The 15,449-nt window shown below is 38.4% G+C and overlaps 1 protein-coding gene and 1 pseudogene across 1 annotated transcript in view; both read right to left on the bottom strand.

Moving 5' to 3' along the window:
• The window catches only part of TRIM21 (tripartite motif containing 21), a 117,302-nt gene that overhangs the window by 86,888 nt on the left and 14,965 nt on the right, over positions 1 to 15,449 (bottom strand). The gene's annotated exons all lie outside the window — the stretch shown is intronic.
• Positions 3,081 to 3,476, bottom strand: LOC717243 (protein BRICK1 pseudogene; annotated as a pseudogene).

Below are 15,449 nucleotides of genomic sequence, written 5' to 3'. Positions count from 1 at the left end.
ACCCATCCTCACATCATTGGGGTAAATCCCACTCGATCATGGTTAAATGATTCTTTAATGTGCTGTTGAATTTTGTGCTAGTATTTTGTTGAGGATTTTTGCATCTATAGTCATCAGAAATAAATTGGTCTATAGTTTTCATTTCTTATATCTTGTCTGGCTTTGGTATCAGGGAAATGCTGACCTTGTAAAATGAGTTTGGAAGTATTTCTTGTTTGATTTTTTTGAAGTGTGACAAGGACTGGTATTATTTCCTTAAATGGTAGAATTACACAATGAAGCCATCAGCTCGAGTTTTTCTTGGGTGGAAGATTTTAAATTATTGATTCATTTCATTACTTATTCATCTGCTCATATTTTAAATTTCATCATGATTTAGTTTTTGATTATGTTTAGATTTTGTATATGTTTATATGTTTAGATTCCTAAACTTATAACCTAAGTTATCCAATTTGTTGGCATATAATTATTCATAGTGGTCTCTAGTGATCCTTCATATTTATATGTATCAGTTACAATGTTTTCCATTTCTGATTTTGAGCATTCTTTCTTAGGTTTGTATAGATTTCTTGGCCTTTCTAAAGGTTTATATTGTTTGTCTTTAACAACCCAGTTTAATTTATGTTTTCTATCATTTTTCTAGTCTCATTTCTGCTCATGCCTTTTTTTTTTTTTTCCTGTACTAATTTGGGGCTTAGTTTCTTTTTCTATTTTCTTGAGGTGTAACAAGTAGGCCATTTGTTTGGGATCTTTTTTTGATGCTGGCACTTATTGTTGTAACAATAAGGCACTTATTCCTTCTTAGATTGCGTCTGCTGCATCCCATACGTTTTGGTGTGTTGTGCTTCCATTTTATCTCAATCTTTAATTTCCCCTCTAATTTATTTGACCCTTTGATTTTTCAGGAAAATATTTAAGTTTCCATATGTTGGTAAGTTTTCAAAAATTCTTCCAGTTATTGCTTTTTAGTTTCATACTATTGTGGTCTAAAAAGATACTTGATATGATTTTGATTTTTTTAAATTTGTTAAGCCTTGTTTTGTGGATTAACATGATCCATCCTCGAGAATGTTTTTTGTGTACTTGAGAATATGTATGCTGCTATTCTTGGATTAAATGTTCTGCATATGGTTATCAGGTTCATTTGGTCTAGAGTTCTCTCTAGATTATTTGCACATTGCTGAAAGTGGGGGGATTGACGTCCCCTAGTAATTGTATTATACATTCTTTGTCTATTAATATTACCTTTATATATTCAGGTGGCCTGATGTTGGCTACACAGATATACTTACAATTGTTATATCTTCTTGATGAATTGACCCCTTTATCAACATATATTATCATTTTACAGTTTTTGACTTAAATTCTGTTTTACCTAAGTATTACCCCTGCTCTATTTTTGGTTCCCATTTGCGTGGAATATATTTTACCATCTTTACCGTTGGTGTGTGTGTTTTCACAGGTGAAGTGAGTCTCATAGGCAGCATACAGTTGAGTCTTTTTTAATCTATTAAGCCACTCTGTCTTTTGATTAGGCAATTTAATTCATTTACATCCAAGGTAATTATTGATAAGTAAGGCCTTAGTATTGCCATTTTGCTAATTGTTTCGTATTTTTTTTTAGAGCCTTCGTTTCTATCTTGTTATCTTCCTTTGAAAATTTCTGTAGTGGTATGTTTTGATTCTTTAATTTTTATCTTGTGTATTTACTATAGGTTTTTGCTTTGACATTTACAGGAAGCCTACAGACAACATTGTAATAGGCTATTTTAAGCTGATAAATTTGATTAAACATTTCTACGCTTTACTCAACCTCACCCACATTTTATGTTTCTGATGTCACAATTTACACCTTTTATATTGTCTGTCCCTTAATGATTAGTGTAGCTATTTTCAGTTTTGTCTTTTAACCTTCATACTAAAGATGGAAGTAACTTACATATTACTATATATCACCATTAGAGTATCAGAGTATTCTGAATCTTGGCATATACTTAAAAACAAACAAACAAACAAAAAAAAACTGAGTTTTATACTGTCAGCTATTTTCATGTTACAAATTAGCTCCCTTTTCTTTCAGCTTCAATTTTTCCTTTAGTATTTATTGTAAAACAGGTCAGGTGTTGATGCATTCCCTCATCTCCTGGCTGTCTGGGAAAGTCTGTCTCTCTTCATTTCCAAAGGACAACTCACTGGGTAAATGCTGCTTCATTAGCTTTTTTCCCCTTCAGTCCTTTGAGTATGTTGTCTGGCCTATAATGTGTCTGTTGAGAAATCCACTATCAGACTTATAGAACTCCCTGATAGGTGACTTTTCTCTTTCTGTTTTCTCCTTGTCTTTGATTATGGTATGCCTCAATGTCTTGTTTAGATTGAGTCTTATTTCTAAAACCTTTTACCTTCTTGTACCTGGATATTTATATATTTTCCCAGATTGGAAAGTTTTTACCTATTTTTTAAATTAAGCTTTCTGTCCTTTTCTCCTCTTGTTCTGCCTAAACTTCTATAATTCAAGAATTCGCTCTCTTGATATTATCCCATAAATTCCATAGGCTTCTTACTTTTTTCTCCTTTGTTTTCTTTTTTCTTTTTTTTCAGATAAAAAGTTGAGTTTATTAGGGAAATATGAGAGGCATAGACACTCCCAAGTGACAGAAAGAAAAGTCTAAAAATGTCCCTTCAAGCCAAGTGGGGGCCTGGCCTTGACCTCCCCAAATCAACAAGAAACTGGTGGGTCTGCAACAACATTCTCTGGCAGGCACATTGCCAGGGCATGAGTGTCTTGGCCAGGACTGCCCCCCACTTCCCACCAAAGGTGGTGAGGAGATAAAGACTGTTCACAGAAGCAGTGTAAAGGCAATGAGAACTTTAAGGAAAGTTTGAGAGAGAGAGAAAGAAAGATAGAGGCGGGGAGGACCTTCACAAAGAGTCCCAGGGTTTTGGCTGTGAATGTCTCAAATACCTTGATAAGTAGATCTATAAAATGTTACTGAAAAGGTAAAATGCCTAATGTCGTTTCCAACAGTTCCTCTGGACTTCTCCCCACATAACACACCACAGCCCAGATGGCAGAGCCCAAAGGCCACACTTTTGAAAAAAGAAAAACAAGAATAAGCCCTGTTGCTCTTTAAGGAGAAAGGAAGGAGCTGAAGGCTACTGGGGCCTTTCCCATGTGGCTTGTGTTGTATAAAGCAACTTCCCAGCAGCAGCAGGTCACTGTTCTAGGTGAGTGTCTCACCTTTTGTCACCCGTGCTTCAATGTACTCTATTCTCCGTTCAAGGGCTGTCAATTTCTCGTTTAGTGTTGCAAGTCTTGAACGACAAGACATATTGAACGAGTTGAGAAAGTCCGCGATTTTCTTGATGTTGCTGGTGATTATCTCAATGTACTCCCGGTTAGGCCAGTCCTGGTGAATCTCCTGCTGCACTGGATCCTCCTGTCCTGCCATGGTGGCCACCTGAGGAAGAGCGACTGCTCTCCTTTGTTTTCAAATTTTCCTCTGCTTGATCAATTCTGCTGTTGATTCTATTTGATGTTTTTTCATTTATGTTGTATTGCTTAGCTCCAGAATTTAAAAAATTTCATCTGTTATATTTGTCTTCCTAGTTTTTTTTTTTTTTGAATTATTTCTCTGTATTTTCTTGAGTCTAAGATTTTTAAAAACAATTATTTTGAATTTTTTATCAAGTAGTTGATAGATCTCCATTTTTGGGGGTCGGCTACTAGGAAGTCATGTTCTTTTTATGGTGATGGCTTAGCATTTCAAGTTTCTTACTGTGTTACATTGTCTTTTCATTTGGTGGACTAGTCATCTCTTCCAGACTTTTTGGACTGGTTTTGGTGGGGAAAGACTTTCCCCTAAAAAGAAGGGTGAAAGCATTGGCTGGGTGGGGTTCAGTGGTTTTGGCACTGGAGATGGCACATCGGTATAGTCTCCATGAAGCTCTGTCTGCTGAGATCATGGTAACTAAAATTGCAGGGATCCTCAGCGGCCAACCCTGGGGATGTCTGAAGAAGCAATGAGGGCTGTTGGGGTCTATTGTGGCAATGACTGCTAGAGTCCTTCAAATCCTTTTCTCCCCTCAGGGAAGTTGTTGCTGAGGGGATCCCTCTTGGCATTGGGTCCAACTTGCAGGCCTGCTTGAGTTGACAGTGGCACCCATGTCTGATGAGTAGTGCTCATGGAGGCTTGAAGTAAGGCATGCATAGAATGACTATGGCTTTGAGCCTGGCGTGGTAATGGCACCAGGACCTGGGGTTCAGACACTCATACTGTTAAATTTGTAATGGTATGTGAAGTGTGGGTGCTTATGAAGCAGTCATGGATGGGAGCACAGTTGTACATAAAGCTACAATGGATCTGGGGTTTAGCTCTCTATGGGCACATGCTGAGATGTTAGCTCTGGGTGCAAATTGCTCTGGTGTCTGAGGCATGGGCCTACATTGTGCAGCCTTGGATCTAGGATGGGAGCACAGGCTAGCTACCTTAGTGGCAGCTGAGCTGGTATCTCAAGTGTTGGCATGCACAGAGAGACTTTGGCTTCAGGGTCTGGGTGTGAATTAGCTTGCTATGGTGATGGATCTGGTGTCAGAGGCATGGGTAGGCACAATGCAGCCACAGAGCCAGGATCTGGAATGTGGACACTTGTGGAGTGGCCATGGCTTGGAACATGCCGTATTGGGAGAGGTGGCAGCTCTAGTCCTGGAGAGGCACAACAGCAGCTGCTTTTTGGTGTGTGTGCAGCTGTGTCTCCCTCTCTGGGATTCTCCAGTATGAATGGTCATTGATTGCCTAAGTTGAAGAAGATGCTGGTTTCTTTTTCAGAGCAGACCACACTGGGAACCACAGTGGTACCTGCCCCATGGCTGATACAATCACGCCTGTCTTCTTTGTTTGTAGCCACCTCAGGTATGCCCTTCTCACCAGTGATCCTTTGTGTGGATATTCTCTATTTTTGCTCCACCATGTTGCTGCAGATTCTTAAATTGGCTCTTGAGGCCCCCCAGGGCTATTTTGATTTGTGGATAGCTCTCTATTTGTGTGGGTAGGTATATGTTGGGAAAGAAGGCTGGCATCTCCTACTGTGCCAGTTATCTTCTACTCTGCCATTGTGATGGCATCCAGTATTATTTTAAGATGTCAATATTTACTATAATCCAGGAATTCTATTACAATTTATTCTAGTTGTAAACTTAAAATGATTTTGAAAAACTATACATCTCTTCATGCACTTAATGAGTTCATGGCAAATGTTGGAGGATCTCTCTAAAGAACATGTTCAGCCTCTGGTGTTTGATCTGAAACTTTCAGAATGGGAAAGATTTAGATGATCCTATTATCAGTCTAGAAATACTTTTAAAAACTCATCACTCCCACTTTAGGATTTTAGTGTTTTCAGTTTCAGTCCTTCTTGAGGTTAAGCAGTAACCAAGGATCTATATTGTATGCAAAACAGTGAAAATATTTGAAAGGAAGCACTAACCATGGAAAGGAATAACTGGTACCAGTCACTGCAAAAACATGCCAAATTTTAAGACCATCATGCTAGGAGGATCAACTAATGAGCAAAATAACCAGCTAACATCATAATGTCAGGATCAAATTCACACATAACAATAGTAACCTTAAATGTAAATGGGATAAATGCTCCAACTAAAAGACAAAGCCTGGCAAATTGGATAAAGAGTAAAGAGCCATCAGTGTGCTGTATTCAGGAGACCCATCTCATGTGCAGAGACACACATAGGCTCAAAATAAAGGGATGGAGGAAGATTTACCAAGCAAATGGAAAGCAAAAAAAGGCAGGGGTTGCAATCCTAGTCTCTGATAAAACAGACTTTAAACCAACAAAGATCAAAAGAGACAAAGAAGGCCATTACATAATGGTAAAGGGATCAATTCAACAAGAAGAGCTAACTATCTTAAATATATATGCACGCAATACAGGAGCACCCAGATTCATAAAGCAAGTCCTTAGAGACTACAAAGAGACTTAGACTCCCACACAATAATAATGGGAGACTTCAACACCCCACTGTCAACATTCGACAGATCAATGAGACAAAGTTAACAAGGATATCCAGGAATTGAACTCAGCTCTGCACCAAGAAGACATAACAGACATCTACAGAACTCTCCACCCCAAATCAACAGAGTATACATTCTTCTCAGCACCACTTTGCACTTATTCCAAAATTGACCACATAGTTGGAAGTAAAGCACTCCTCAGCAAATGTAAAAGAACAGAAATTATAACAAACTGTCTCTCAGACCACAGTGCAATCAAACTAAAACTCAGGATTAAAAAACTCACTCAAAACTGCTTAACTACATGGAAACTGAACAACCTGCTCCTGAATGACTACTGGGTCCATAATGAAATGAAGGCAGAATTAAAGATGTTCTCTGAAACCAATGAGAACAAAGACACAACATACCAGAATCTCTGGAACACATTTAAACCAGTGTGTAGAGGGAAATTTATAGCACTAAATGCCCATAAGAGAAAGCAGGAAAGATCTAAAATTGACACCCTAACATCACAATTAAAAGAACTAGAGAAGCAAGAGCAAACACATTCAAAAGCTAGCAGAAGGCAAGAAATAACTAAGATCAGAGCAGAACTGAAGGAGATAGAGACACAAAAAACCCGTCAAAAAATCAATAAATTCAGGAGCTGGTTTTTTGAAAAGATCAACAAAATTGATAGACCACTAGCAAGACTAATAAGAAAAGAGAGAAGAATCAAATAGTTGGAATAATAAATGATAATAAAGGGGATATCACCACCAACCCCGCAGAAATACAAACTACCATCAGAGAATACTATAGACACCTCTATGGAAATAAACTAGAAAATGGAGAAATTCCTGGACACATATACCCTCCCAAGACTAAACCAGGAAGAAGTTGAATCCCCGAATAGACCAATAACTGGCTCTGAAATTGAGGTAATTAATAGCTTATCAACCAAAAAAAGTCCAGGACCAGACGAATTCACAGCTGAATTCTACCAGAGGTACAAGGAGGAGCTGGTACCATTCCTTCTGAAACTATTCTAATCAACAGAAAAAGAGGAAATCCTCCCTAATTCATTTTCTAAGGCCAGCATCATCCTGATACCAAAGCCTGGCAGAGACACAACAACAAAAAAAGAGACTTTCAGACCAATATCCCTGATGAACATCGATGCAAAAATCCTCAATAAAATACTGGCAAACTGAATCCAAGAGCACATCAAAAAGCTTATCCACCAAGATCAAGTTGCTTCAGCCCTGGGATGCAAGGCTGGTTCGACATATGCAAAGCTATAAACATAATCCAGCATATAAACAGAACCAAAGACAAAAACCACATGATTATCTCAATAGATGCAGAAAAGGCCTTAGACAAAATTCAACAGCCTTTCATGCTAAGAACTCTCAATAAATTAGGTATTGATGGAACGTATCTCAAAATAATAAGAGCTATTTATGACAAACCCACAGCCAATATCATACTGAATGGGCAAAAACTGGAAGCATTCCCTTTGAAAACCAGCATAAGACAAGGATGCCCTCTCTCACCACTCCTATTCAACATAGTGTTGGAAGTTCTGGCCAGGACAGTCGGGAAAGAGAAAGAAATAAAGAGTATTCACGTAGGGAAAGAGGAAGTCAAATTGTCCCTGTTTGATGATGACATGATTATATATTTAGAAAACCCCATCGTCTGAGCCCAAAATCTCCTTAAGCTGATAAGCAACTTTAGCAAAGTCTCAGGATACAAAATCAATGTGCAAAAATCACAAGCATTCTTATGTACCAATAACAGACAGAGAGCCAAATCATGAGTGAACTCCCATTTACAATTGCTACAAAGAGAATAAAATACCTAGGAATCCAACTTACAAGGGATGTGAAGGACCTCTTCAAGGAGAACTACAAACCACTACTCAATGAAATAAAAGAGGACACAAACAAATGGAAGGACATTCCATGCTCATGGATAGGAAGAATCAATATCATGAAAATGGCCATACTGCCCAAGGTAATTTATAGATTCAATGCCATCCCCCATCAAGCTACCAATGACTTTCTTCACAGAATTGGAAAAAACTACTTTAAAGTTCATATGGAACCAAAAAAGAACCCGCATTACCAAGTCAATCCTAAGCCAAAAGAACAAAGCTGGAGGCATCACGCTACCTGACTTCAAACTATGCTACAAGGATACAGTAACCAAAACAGAATGGTACTGGTAACAAAACAGAGATATAGACCAATGGAACAGAACAGAGACCTCAGAAATAATACCACACATCTACAGCCATCTGATCTTTGACAAACCTGACAAAAACAAGAAATGGGGAAAGGATTCCCTATTTAATAAATGGTGCTGGGAAAACCGGCTAACCATATGTAGAAAGCTGAAACTGGATCTCTTCCTTACATCTTATACAAAAATTAATTCAAGATGGATTAAAGACTTAAATGTTAGACCTAAAACCATAAAAACCCTAAGAAAACCTAGGCAATACCATTCAGGACATAGGCATGGGCAAGGACTTCATGTCTAAAACACCAAAAGCAATGGCAACAAAAGCCAAAATTGACAAATGGGATCTAATTAAACTAAAGAGCTTCTGCACAGCAAAAGAAACTACCCTCAGAGTGAACAGGCAACCTACAGAATGGGAGAAAAGTTTTGCAATCTACTCATCTGACAAAGGGCTAATATCCAGAATCTACGAAGAACTCAAACAAATTTACAAGAAAAAAAAACCCCATCAAAAAGTGGGTGAAGGATATGAACAGACACTTCTCAACAGAAGACATTTCTGCAGCCAACAGACACATGAAAAAATGCTCATCATCACTGTCCATCAGAGAAATGCAAATCAAAACCACAATGAGATACCATCTCACACCTGTTAGAATGGTGATCATTAAAAAGTCAGGAAACAACAGATGCTGGAGAGGATGTGGACAAATAGGAATGCTTTTACACTGTTGGTGGGACTGTAAACTAGTTCAACCATTGTGGAAGACAGTGTGGCAGTTCCTTAAGGATCTAGAACTAGAAGTACCATTTGACCCAGCCATCCCATTATTGGGTATATACCCAAAGGATTATAAATCATGCTGCTATAAAGACATATGCACACGTATGTTTATTGTGGCAGTATTCACAATAGCAAAGACTTGGAATCAACCCAAATGTCCATCAATGAGAGACTGGATTAAGCAAATGTGGCACATATACACCATGGAATACTATGCAGCCATAAAAAAGGATGAGTTCATGTCCTTTGTAGTGACATGGATGAAGCTGGAAACCACATCATTCTCAGAAAACTGTTGCAAGGACAAAAAACCAAACACCCACATGTTCTCACTCGTAGGTGGAAATTGAACAATGGGAACACTTGGACACAGGAAGGGGAACATCACACACTGGGGCCTGTCGTGGGGTGGGGGGAGTAGGGGAGGGATAACATTAGGAGATATACCTAATGTAAATGACGAGTTAATGGGTGCAGCACACCAACATGGCACAAGTATACATATGTAACAAACCTGCACATTGTGCACATGTACCCTAGAATTTTAAAGTATAATACAAATAAATAAATAAATAATTGCCAATAAATAAATAATTGCCAAGTCTGTTGCCAAGCATTTGGCTTGGGCTGTTGGTGGAACTGACAGCTATCTATGGCTCTAAGATTTTTGTTTTTTCCTGAAGCCTCAAGACAGTAACATCCTAATTGTGTCAAGATATAAACTCCATGAGTGATATACAATTTAATTGTCTTATCCATTCAAACTTCAGTCATTCAAATATTTATTAGGCCTTAAATTTATGAGGCCTTAAATATATCAAAGATGGAATTCTTGTGCTCAAGTATTACAGGATTAGAGCAACAGGACAGGAGAACAAGTGTGAAGGAGCAGCACTAGTATCTTTATTGTCTCCTCTCTCTAAACTCAATTTTTAACAGCCCAGTGCTGCCAGAATTCCCATCTCATATGCTTAGTTATGGCCTGATTTTATGGTGACTGATTCAGAGTTTTCTGAGGACTTAGTCGGAAGTCTAACTGTAGTCTATTTTGATGTCTTGCTGCTTCTAGTCTCCTGACTCTAGCTGACCTATGTTTCTAAGTGTCTGCTATTCCCAGCAATATCACCCACAGAAAAGGAAGTGTGTAGATATAAGAATCTGAAGATGACATCTGTATCCATTGTGATTAGAAAGTACCCAGGTTAGTATCTGACCAAAGGAAAGAAGTTCAGTAAATAACAGCTGTCATTGATACTAAATCCTAAATTTTCTGAATGGCGTGTTACTGTTTCCCTCTAGTTTTAGCTTATAACCTCAGGTATAGACAGCTCCAATGCCATAGATCCTCTCCCTAGTGTAGAACAGTTTTCTGGATGGTCTTGGACTGACATGGTTCTCCCCTTGCTTTTAGTTCTAAAGAATTATAGAATGTGCAGGGAATACAACATCCTGAGATACAAAAGAACTGGATGGAACAGACCGGCTCTGCTTTAGTTCTCCCTAGGAACAGGATGTCTTTCAATGTTTTAGCCCAGGGTGTCATGTTGCCTCAGGAACAAAACCCAGAGGGGTCTTTCTAGGGTCCCTGAAGTGTGGTTCAAATGTGGCACACACCCAGGTGAAACTCAACCTATCCTGGTCAACTTTCTTGAGCCTTGGGGGACCAGCTTGGCATGAATTCTAGCCTACTGCCCTTTGCTGCCTACCTGTAAATAATAAATCTGCTTCATGTAAATTGTGTGGGTGTTTTGTCTCATAAGCCTCTGACAAGTTAGTAACCATTGCATGGTGAAACTACTTCACACCCAGAGCCTTGTGTTGTAATACCCCAAAGGTTCCACATCTTAACTTTTAACCTTTATTTTAGGTCGTAACTTTTGTTCTGCTCCCAGAGTAAAACATTTCTATGTGCCTTGTTCTTTCCTATACTTTCCTTGATATGCCAGACATCAGATGTAATGGTAATTGAGCTGAAGTGTTTCAAGTAGAAATAAGACTTCCCAAAGAAGAAGCCACACAAGACATGGGGTCAAGCTGGAACAAAGTCTAAGAATGCAGGAGTATAGGATTGTTGGTAAGGGTGGGCTTTACTTGAACAAACATTCTCTTTAGAAATGGCTTTGCAGTTTTTGCCCATTCAGTATGATGTTGGCTGTTGGTTTGTCATATATGGCTCTAATTTAAGATATGCATCTTCAGTACTTAGAGTTTTTAAACCCGAAGGGATGTTGAATTTTATCAAAAACATTTCCTGCATCTATTGAGATAATCATGTGGTTGTCTTTAGTTTTGTTTACGTGATGAACCACATACTGAATAGGCAAAAGCTGGGAGCATTTCCCTTGAAAACTGGCACAAGACAAGGATGCCCTCTTTCACCGTGCCTATTCAACATAGAATTAGAAGTTCTGGCCACAACAATCAGGCAAGAGAAAAGAAAAAAAGGGCATACAAATAGGAATAGAGAAAGTCAAACTATCCCTGTTTGTAGATGATATGATTCTATATCTAGAAAACCCCATTGTCTCAATCCCAAAGCTTCTTAAGCTGATAAGCAACTTCAAAGTCTCAGGATACAAAAGAAATGTGCAAAAATCACTAGCATTCCTATATACCAGTCAAGCCAGGGGCCAAATCATGAACTCATTCCCATTCACAATTGCCACGAACAAGGATCAAATGCCTAGGAATACAACTAAGAAAGGAAATGAAAGATCTCTACAAGGAAAACTCCAAACCACTGCTTAAAGTAATCAGAGATGACACAAATGGAAAAACATTCCATGCTTATGGATAGGAAGAATCAATATTGTGAAAATGGCCATACTACCCAAAGCAATTTATATATTCAATGCTATTCCCATTAAACTACCATTGACATTCTTCATAGAAGTAGAAAAAGCTATTAGGTTGGTGAAAAAGTAATTGCAGTTTTTACAATTATTTTCAATAGCAAAAACCATAATTACTTTTGCATCAACCTAGTATTTTAAAATTCATGTGGAACCAAGTAAGAGCCCAAATAGCCAAGGCAATCCTCAGCAAAAACAAAGCTGCAGGCATTACCCTACCCAACTTCAAACTATACTACAGGGCTATAGTAACCAAAACAGCATATTACTGGTACAAAAACAGACATATAGAGCAATGAAACAGGATAGAGAACTCAGAAATAAGACTGCACACCTATAACGATCTGATCTCCAACAAACCTGACAAAAACAAGCAATGAAGAAAGAATTTAGTAAGTAGTGCTGGGAGAACTGGCTAGCTATATGCAGAAAGTTGAAACCGGATTCCTTCTTTATGCCTTATACAAAAATTAACTCAACATGGATTAAAGACTTAAATGTCAAAGCTAAAACTGTAAAAACCCTGGAATATAACCAATACAATACCATTCAGGACATAGGCATGGGCAAAGATTTCATGACAAAGATGCCAAAAGCAATTGCAGCAAAAGCAAAAATTGATAAATGGGACCTAATTAAATTAAAGATCTTCTGCACAGCAAAAGGAACTATCAGAGTAAACAGAAAACCTATAGAGTGGGAGAAAAATTTTGCAAACTATGCATCTGACAAAGGTCTAATAGCCAGCACCTATAAGGAACTTAAGTTTACAAGAAAAAAAAAATTAAAAAGTGAGCAAAAGATATGAACAGACACTTTTGAAAAGAAGATATATGTGGCCAATAAACTTAGGAAAACAAGCTCAACATCTCTGATCATTAGAGAAATGCAAATCAAAACCACAATGAGATACCATGTTAGTCAGATGGCTATTATTAAAAAGTCTAAAAATAACAGATGCTGGCAAGTTTGTAGAGAAAAAGTAACACTTATACACAGTTGATGGGAGTATAAATTGGTTCAACCATTGTGGAAGATAAAGTGGCAATTCCTGAAAGACCTAGAGACAGAAATATCATTCAACTCAGCAACCCCATTACTGAGTGTATACCCAAAGGAATATAAATCGTTTTATTACAAAGCCACATGTATGCATATATTCACTGAAACACTATTCACAATAGCAAAGACACGGAATCAACCTAAATTCCCACCAATGATAGATTGGATAAAGAAAATGTGGTACATATATACCATGGAATACTCTGCAGCTGTAAAAAAGAACAAAGTCATGTGCTTTGCAAGGAAATGGATAGAGCTGGAGGTCATTATCCTCAGCAAATTAACACAGGAACAGAAAAACAAATACTGCATGTTCCCACTTATAAGTGGGAGCTAAATGATGAGAACACATGGACACAGAGAAGAACACCACATACTGGGGCCTACCAGAGGGTAGGAGGAAGGAGAGGATCAGGAAAAATAATGGATACCAGGCTTAATACCTGGGTGATGAAATAGTCTGTACAACAAAGCCCCATGACACACATTTACTTATGTAACAAACCTGCACATCCTCCACATGTACCCATGAACTTAAAAGTTAAAAAAAGCCTCCTACTTCCTTTTAAACAGGATAGAATTCTTGGTCTAGTTTTTCCTGTAGAAATATCAACTTAGAAAAAAAACATGAAAAGATCACTTTTGTTTTAGGATTTATGGTATCTTACCCCTCTCTCCCACTCCTCTGGTCATGAAAGAATACCATGCATGCGAGAGTTTAGCTCTTATTCCTGAAAATATTCTCCTTGATTGTTTGCTTTGTCATGGGAAGTTGGCAGCTTGACATAAGCTTGTTTCTGCTTCTCATAGAAATGCTAGTGATTTTTGCACATTTCTTTTGTATCCTGAGACTTTGAAGTTGCTTATCAGCTTAAGAAGCTTTGGGATTGAGACAATGGGGTTTTCTAGATATAGAATCATGTCATCTGCAAACAGGGACAGTTTGACTTTCTCTATTCCTATTTGTATGCCCTTTTTTTCTTTTCTCTTGCCTGATTGCTGTGGCCAGAACTTCTAATTCTATGTTGAATAGGCACGGTGAAAGAGGGCATCCTTGTCTTGTGCCAGTTTTCAAGGGAAATGCTTCCAGCTTTTGCCTATTCAGTATGTGGTTCATCACATAAACTAGCCTCCTCACCATTGTTCAAGGCGAAGGGCACCTAAATAAAGAGCATGATTGACTCGTTTGGCTGATTACCAAAGTATTTAGGTTCAGCAGCAGGCTGAATTTAGGGAAGCAGCAGCCTCAATCCGCAACATCTGCCCATGCAATTATGCTTTAGAGACTGTGGAGGTTGTCATGCTTGAACACATCTGAGCAGCCGGAGATAGGTCAAATTAGGAGTGAGGAGACGTAAGTGCAATACAGGCTCCAGTGTAGAAAGATGAGGGGGAATGTATAGTCTGTAATGAGGCAATCTAAAAATGGTTTATTCTCAAGTGGTAGCCCAACAATGAGGCAATTTCTCTGGTTCTTCAACTCTTCGAGAGAATAATCATAAAAGATTTATAAATAATCCCATTTCTATGGAACACTGAATCTGAGAGGAGAAAGCAGCCTTTAGAAGCAAGCTATCCTAGCACTGTGGATAGATGTCATTCTTACTGCCAGAATGATTGGGCAAGATAACATATGGAATCATTAAAGAGAGAAAGTGAATTTGTGCCTCCACTAAAAAGGTTTATAGAGTAGTACTGACTATAGATTTTCCTTCCTGTCTTTGATTGGTAGGAGTGGGTATGTAGAGAAGTACAATGTATCAAGCTTCTTAGGATTGATTAAAGAGGCAGAAATACTATGAATGATATAAGGTTTATTATAGGTATGAGACCTTAGGTCAGCAGGGCTAACAGCCAGGAAGAAAACATGGATGTGAATTGACAGAAAGTAAGAATTAAACAGGAGCCAGGATGGACTGGAATACACAAGGACAGCCTAGAGTCTATTTCTGTCCTTCATTATTTCAAACCTTGACAATGCCGGTGATTTTCAAAAGGAGCTGGTACCATTTACCATAGAGCTGCACAATGTACCTAGTCTAGGACTTGGAGAAAGAGAAGGAAGGGATTTAAACAGCAGATGATGCCCCAAGCCATTGAGGTGAACCTGCAATCAATGGTAAGGAGCATGAGCTGCAGCAGTACCAGATTCTCTACGCTGACCTTCAGAGAATGGTTGCTGCTTCATTTCTGCCTTCTGGCATCACAAAACTATATTTTGTGGCCAGCCTAGCCAGGAACCACAGAGGGAAGGGAAGTCTGGGTAACATGGTTCCAGCTTGGTCAAGATGACATAGTACAAAGCCCCTATGGCATTAAACACATCTGAGAAGTCTTGGCTGAACTAAATGGAGATTGGTGGCTCCTCTAAGTAAAAGTCCATTATCTCACCTATTTTCTCTATCACATATCTAATTATCTTTCTAATTTAGCTATTCCAAGGGGCGAAATTTATTCCCTTTCCCTCATACTTGTATCCCTTGAATGGTT

The sequence above is a fragment of the Macaca mulatta genome, chromosome 14 (genome assembly GCF_049350105.2).
Source record: "Macaca mulatta isolate MMU2019108-1 chromosome 14, T2T-MMU8v2.0, whole genome shotgun sequence".
Classification (NCBI taxonomy): Eukaryota; Metazoa; Chordata; class Mammalia; order Primates; family Cercopithecidae; genus Macaca; species Macaca mulatta.
The sequence above is the reverse complement of the archived record's forward strand: the minus strand, read 5'-3'. Positions and strand labels throughout refer to the sequence as shown.